This window comes from Spodoptera frugiperda, chromosome 17 (genome assembly GCF_023101765.2).
Source record: "Spodoptera frugiperda isolate SF20-4 chromosome 17, AGI-APGP_CSIRO_Sfru_2.0, whole genome shotgun sequence".
NCBI lineage: Eukaryota > Metazoa > Arthropoda > Insecta > Lepidoptera > Noctuidae > Spodoptera > Spodoptera frugiperda.
The window spans coordinates 2807134-2815208 of NC_064228.1; positions in this window are offsets into that span (position 1 = coordinate 2807134).

Below are 8075 nucleotides of genomic sequence, written 5' to 3' on the forward strand. Positions count from 1 at the left end.
CTCGCCTTGAACAAAGCGAGAGGGAGTGTTAGACTTTTACTGACTAAAAATCACCCCGTTCCTACTTCGAATTTTTGAGCCGGAGCCCCCGTAAACCGATAGGCGGTCCAAAGCAAAGAAGTGGAATTCTTTGTCTGAGTCTGTTTTCTCCGAAGAGTCCTCAATGTCTTCAAGGCTCGAATTAATAAAACTGAAAAGGTTAAAATTTATCTTTCCTACGTAACTCCAAGAAGGTTTTAAAATAATTTGAAGCACCAAAGTTTTTAATTATTACTGAGAATTTAAATCAGCTTGTGAATTGTATATAATGAGGAATAATATAAAATATTAAGTATAGTACACACAACAACTCACGAATCAACCAAATAAACTCCTGAATAAAACAATACAATTAGGTAATAAACTTTACTACATGAAAAATCACTTGGAAAAAAGCTCTCTAATGTAACCACAAAGAGTCTAGCCTCAGCCTAATTTAACAAAGTTCAACCCATGTAGTGTGAACTCGTCCTAACTAACGTAGGTACTCGAGAAATAAACTTTTCTTTTACGCATGAGTTTCTATCAAAGAGGTTTTATTCTGTTTCTAGGCGATATGTTTTACTATTGTTAAAAGTAAAAATGGTATGGAGTTGACGTGCACATAAATCAATTTGGCGTACCGTGATTGAGTCCTTTGAGAGAACCGCTATTTTTTTTTTGTTTGACAAACGCTGTCAACGCGACATGTATAGGTTTGCTGGTTTCTAAATATAGATGGCGTATTGTTGTGTATGTAAGATGAATTGTCATTTAATTTTGTTCAAATTCAGTACTATATAAAATTTTTGGTGGATAAGAGCGGTGTGTGCATCGCAGGATGTCTATCTACTCGGTGGACTGATGACCTAATAAAAGACGTAGAAAGCCGTTTTTTAAGGGGGAAATACCATCCAATGACTTCTCCCGCCCTGGGCGAGGCGAGAGCCTATTCCTGCTTTGGAGCCGGAGCTCCAGTATGCTCGCTAAGTAGTCCGCAGCTACGAATCAGGAATCAGCCCCACTGGGCTCCATCTGTGGTGGTTCGAAGATCATCAGGTGATCTCCGACGCCCGGAGTGTCTCTCGCCACGGCTGGGGCGTGAAGTTTGTTACGCGCCCCGCCTCCTCCTTAGGAAGGAAGCCACTAGATGCAGGTCGCTTCGATCTAAATCGGCTAATCTGGAATCTGGCTCACTGGCCTATGTATAACAGTGGATGATGCCTTGTGACTGATATAATGATGATAATAATGCGTAGAGGAGTTGGGACACTTTACTCGATATGCGGATTAAACTTGAAGCTCCTTATTCCGACAGCAGAACCTAGCCGGAGTTGCGGACTACCTAGTGGGTTTACCGGGATTCCGGTTCGTAAAGCAGGAGTAGGAACAGGGTGGTTTTTAGTCAGTAAGAGTCTGACACTTCCTCTCGCCTCGCCCAAGGCGAGAGAAGTCATTGAATGATTTTTCCTCCTCAAAAAAAAAGAGATAATCTCTATTGCCGATCAAGAAAGATCAGCTCTCTAAATCGTTTAGTGTAAAGGAGCCTGCTACATGCCGCTGGAGCGAGCGACAATCAGCGTTAATCGTGGAACGAGTCAAAATGTTCCACGCGTTCAGCGAGTCTCCGCGCCACGTCACATTTAGCAGGCAGGCTTGTAAGTTATAGTGACATTCTTGGAAAATTGAGATAATATTTTAAGTTGAGATTCAAAAATCTTTTTTCTTTTGTTTTGTTTCAATTTTTGACCCATGATCCCATGGAAACCCTCACTGCGGTCTATCCTAGCAGGTTTACTGGGGCTCCGGTTTGAAAGCAGGAGTAGGAACGGGGTGGTTTTTAGTCAGTAAGAGTCTGACACTCCCTCTCGCCTCGCCCAAAGCGAGAGAAGTCATTGGATGATTTTCCCCCTCAAAAAAGGGGTGGGCAAAATTTCTTTCAAATAAAAATAAATTATTAGTTTATTATCTAAAAATCACTGTATACTTACGTACTTAAATTAATGGAGAATCGCTTTCCTAGATTCGAATCTGCTATCAGTAGGCTGCGCGACGTCGCCACCTCTCTGCACGCTGTTCATGATAAAGAGACTTCGAACTCAGAACCGTGATTAGATAATTTAATATGTCTCACGATAGTTATTAAAAAAACAATTAGTTTATTGAATAAAATGAACCAATATTATATGAATATAAATAATTCTATATAAAAATACTAGTACAAAGGTGATAGTGAAATTAACTTCAACCGACCAGTTAAACGTTATTGTTTTTTAAGTAACTAAGTGTTGGGGCGAGGCATAATCCCCCCACAGTTAATTGATTAAACAACTTACTGTCCTGTTGTTTTAATTAAGATAAGTTAAGCTTACGTAATTGATTAAAATATTTGTCGCTCAAGTTCAGACGGTTCGTTCAATTTGAATGTTAATGTGAACAGTAATCTATCGTTTGAGATACATATTGTGAATGGGCCAATAGGGATGAAGACGGGGTATGAAAATTAAAAATCTATTCAGTCCGTCAGTTAGGAAATGAAAAAATAGTAGACACGTATTTTTTACTTTGTCATATAAGATACTTAAAGATTTAAGTTAGTCATGTACCCAATTAACGTGAAATAACGCTTTGATTTAATGCGAAACCGCTGGTAGTAAGTAGCTAGTAAATAAATAAATAGTTTATTTCCAAAAACTTAGTCACAATGTACTTAAATATAGCATCTTCCTTAAAATAAACACACATATTACAGGGTTAATTTGCCTGAACTAGGTAGTCCTGTGTTTCAAATAATAAAATTAATAATATAAACATAAATATAGGCATTGGCAACATAGGCATTGACGATGATTATCATTAACTAAAAATCACGGTTTACTCACGTACATTAGCGAAGAAAAGCTCTACTAGTTCCGAGTCACAGAGGGACAGAGGGACTCTTAATCATGAGCGGCGTGCGAAAACGCGGCGACCACGCAACCTACTGGATGATTATATTATCATCATAAGAAATCAGGCATATTTATTTCTGAATTCTCATTATTTCTCTATCTCTATTTATAGTAAAGGTGCATTATCTTGGGAAATACGTATGTCGGTGGAAAGCGAGGTACTGCTCCAAAATTCCATGCATATTTTCTTGCCATTCATAATCTGTGTGACTCAAGATTTGCCGAGCATTATATATGTTAAGGTTGTGTGTCTCAAACTTTTCGTGGGTTGGTTACCCTACACTAAGAAAAGTTTAATAATTTTTATGAGAATGGTATAGAATAGGTGACAGTCATTATGATCCCAATACTGAGTTATCGTAATATTATAAGATTTTCAATACCGTATTCGAATGGTCATTAGTTGTAAAAAGAATAAAGACTACGGTGCTACCATTAATATAAAAAAACCAACAAAATGTATGCAGTTCTATAGAGTGTTATTGTTATACAGCACAGAATGCTGCTGGTTGTGCACCCAGCTTGTGTGTCACTCACTCAGCCGCCAGTCCCGCCAGTACAGCCACCGAGAACTTGGAGAGAGAAAACCTTCAAATTCTCTCTTTTTTTTAATTGCAACTAAGTCATAAAGTAGTAGTGCTATCTCTTCGAGGTCAATTTTGATATTGTCCCAGTGTGGTATCACAACTCTGGTGACTTTATCTATACATATAATAAAATCGTAGAAAAGTGCTGTCTGTACATTGAAAATAAAAATAAAAAAAATAGCAGGGGTTATTGTTATGTCGATGTCGAACCCAAAAATGTAATTAACTTTTTTTTTGTCTGTTTGTCTGTTTGTCTGTTTGTCTGTTTGTCTGTTTGTCTGTTTGTCTGTTCGTCTGTGCGCGCTAATCTCAGAAACGGCTGATCCGAGTTGGATGCGGTTTTCACGAATATATTGTGGGATGCTTAAATTTACATTTAGTGTTTGTTTCATTTCAATCGGTTCATAAATAAAAAAGTTATGTCAAATTAAAGAATCACGTCGAACATTCTATGCTTATACCATTAATCTCCGCAACTATTTGACGGATTTGGTTGAAATTTGGTACAGATATAGTTTAGAACCTTAGAAAGGACATAGATATATTTTTATTTCAAAAATCAAAAAATAAAATAAAAATAAAATAAAAATAAAATAAAAATAAAATAAAAATAAAATAAAAATAAAATAAAAATAAAATAAAAATAAAATAAAAATAAAATAAAAATAAAATAAAAATAAAATAAAAATAAAATAAAAATAAAATAAAAATAAAATAAAAATAAAATAAAAATAAAAAAAAAATAAAATAAAAATAAAATAAAAATAAAATAAAAATAAAATAAAAATAAAATAAAAATAAAATAAAAATAAAATAAAAATAAAATAAAAATAAAATAAAAATAAAAAATAAAAATAAAAAAAATAAAATAAAACATAAATTTATTCCGGACATACAGCGCCATCTATTGTTCAATTTCGTACTTATAGTACGGAATTGAACAATGTCGGGCTGTTCCTATACTCCGTAGATAGATGGCGTTGATCGCGCAATGGTGTAATTACAATTGTTCAGTTCATGTTATTGTTTTAATTTATTGGAAATTTGTTTTTACAAAATAGTAAAAAGCAATGAAAAATATAACATAATACAACTTTTAGTACAAAGAAAACGCTCTAACGGAGTATAGATAATTCTATGTCGATCGTTACACGACTTCGGTTCATGTTATTGTTTTAATTCATCGAAAAAAGTTAACAAATAGTAAAAAGGTATGAAAAAAATTATATCAATATAATTAAACTTTTAGTACAAAGAAAATGCCCGAACGGAGTATAAATAAATAATCCAAGTTGTCTTTATCCTCGATAGATGGCGTTGGGATCGAAATAGATTGCGCTATGGTTTTGTTACAATTATTTGGTTGGGTATCGGCCGAGCGCTTCGGTACTATTGTAGAAAATGTGTATTATCAGTCGTATGATTATTTGTCTGTAGTGGTCCTGCTGTTTCGTATATTCTAAATTGGTTTCGTTGTATTTGTCAATTAATAAGTTTATTTGTTGGGTTTTCCTGGTTTTCTGGTTTAACTTTTTAACGTAGGTTTAGTTTGATATCGATTATTAGTAGTTACTGTAGTTAGTTTTTTTAATAAAATTGTAAGTCTAATTTATAAATTAATTAGATTAGATTTAAGTCGTTTCTTTTAAATTATTTAGTTTAAGCTTGGTTATTATAGCATAAAGGATAGGTTCTAATATAATTTCTTTTTTAATTGTTATAAATTCGTAATTCGTAGCTTTCTTTAGTTTTAAGTTAGTTTAAGTCCGTTTTTAAACTATTTTTTCAATGCCCTAAGTGAGTATACATCTATTAAAATCAAACGCAGAGCTCATTATGTTGATTTTTGAAGAGTTCCCTGGAATATCTTCCACATCTCATTTTTGAAGAGATCCCGCGAGATCGGGAACTCATCATCATCATCATCAGCCTATAGCTATGGGAACTATGTGGTTAAAACCAAAAATTTGCCGGAAGTCACTATTCCACGCGAACGAAGTCGCGGGCAAAAGCTAGTGGTGTCTAATATGGTAGCTAAAAGACACCACGGTGGCGCTACCAGTGTCCCGGTGTATCTTCTTTTTGAGGGATTAAAATCATCCAATGACTTCTCCCGCCGTAGTTGAGGCGAGAGGGAGTGTCAAATACTTACTGACTAAAAATGACCCAGTTCCTACTCCTGCTTGTCCTGGTGTCCGTTAAGCTTAGACTAATGTAACTACATAAGTTTCAATTTGTATAAAACTGAAACCCCTAACTTTGTAGGCCCATGTAGAGAACTTTGAGAACCTCAGTCGCAGGTAGTGTTTGACATTTGCGTGTGAATAACCCTTGTTCTCAATTTAAATTGGTTTCTAGCAGGCTGGTAGTTTACGTTGAACTAGCATTCTGCCTGCGGTTTTGCTTGTGTGGATTAAAATCCACGAAACAATTTTTTTTTCCTTTAAATTTCTAATAGATCATGATCCTCTAGGAATATTGGGATCAAAAGTAATATTAATACTATCTGTTGTTTCCTAAAATCTTTAATTTTAATTCTGTAAATAATTTTAATTCTTTCGAATTAAAGTTACAATTTTAAAATATAATATAAAAACATCTTGTTTTTCTGTGAAGCAGTAGTATCACTCCGGTTGAGCCGGCCTATTGATACCGAAGCATGGCTCTTCCACGTTTTGGAGCATAAGAGCTTATTCAATGCTAAACAAACTGACAATCAAATCTTTTACTTTTATAATATTAGTAGAAGTTTACTGAATTACACATCATGTATGTAGATTGTAGATGTAGAGATAGTGAGATAGTGCGAAGATTTACTCTTGTAATAGATGTTAGAACTATAAGTTTAACAGAGATTACTATCAGTGTTGTTGTGGGGCTTAGTTGTTATTGGTAGAGTGTATCGTGTGAATTATGTCGATACCTAGGGGCACAAAGGGCGTAGACGTTAAAACGTGATTTTACAGGATATCTAAATAAGAATTGGACGTATCTTTTTCTATTTTTCTTGACCTTTTTTACGCGAAAAGTTTTCGTTTCAACTGACTTCCAGAAAAGGAGGGTCTTAGTTTTACCTGTGTGTATGTATGTATGTTTGTGTGTGATTGCCTCGCGTTTGGCTGAACCGATTTTTATGTGGTTTTCAGCAAAATATTTTTCAGACTTTTATTTAGAGGTATTACCTGTCTTAAAAAAATGGAGGAGGTAAAGCCTTGTCTAGACCCGAGCTTGTTACCTCACAGTTCTAAAATTTAAAGAAAGTTTATCTTAGACCTTTGGAAAAAACTTCAAAGTCTATTGACCCAACAGTCACACTCTGAGCCACTCAACCAATTCAACTCAATATTTAATTACATTTTAATACAATGTACGGTTTCTGCCAAAAACATGAATGTAATGGACATATCACTTTCACAGTACCTCTGTAATTATATTCATTACTGAATACATATATTAATTCAGTTCCATTTTGTAAATCGCCCGTTTAATTTAATGATGAATATTCAGACAGGCAGACATCATTTTCGATATTAAATGAGTCTCTTGTTTGTTCGAAATGTTATTTATTTTCGATAATAAACGCTCGAGTGATATTTAACACTTTATTATTTTGTGTGTTAAATATGTTTATTCTTGGAAGATATATAGGTGTACTTGTAATGTAGCAGTATTTTTAAGTTATATAAGATATTAGATTTTGCCCGCGACTACTTAGGTGCAATCTTGTTTTTCCCGTTTCTGTAAGATTTTCGGGATTGGATAAAAAATACGAATCCGATGTCCATCTTCTGTTTTTAGCCTCCTCACCAATTTTCAGCGAAAGCGATTCAGCTGTAACATTTACATAATTATGTAGATTTATTAGACCGATAATAAGAACCGTGTCAGTCCATTGTTAGACTATAAGCCTTCTTTTTTATGGTAAACGAGCAGACGGATCACCTGATGGTAAGCAATCGCCGCCGCCCATGAATAACTTATACGTCAGAGGCGTTACAGGTGCGTTGCCGGCCTTATAGGTTTTTTTTAAGTTTATTTACATTTGTTCTCCACGGACTATCCGTGCCCTGGTCACACAATTTGTTTTTTGCCTTATAAGGGTTAGGAATTTAAGGGTTGTTGGGGAATTGGGGATTAGGAACATTAGGAAGGGCACCAAATTACCCAATTGGGTAACCACCAAAGTACCCAATTGGTTTCAAACATTCTCATACATGAGAAGCAGTCGTCTTAAATCTCTGGGCCACCACGACAGACAAATATTTATACATCTAGTTGATTTTTGAAGGAATTCAAGGCTTTGTATGTATGAATGAACTATAGAGTAAGACATTTGCCACGAAGATGAAGTGTAGTGCTTAGAGTATAATAGATGCGAGGCTCAAACTCCAGAGACGTCTCATTTCGCACGCCTCATTCACGTCTCGCCACACAATAACATGACTTCCACATAATTTTGCAGGACAACTAGGGGTGTCACGTACCTACTTTGATGGATTTTATACCTGAAGAGGGAACG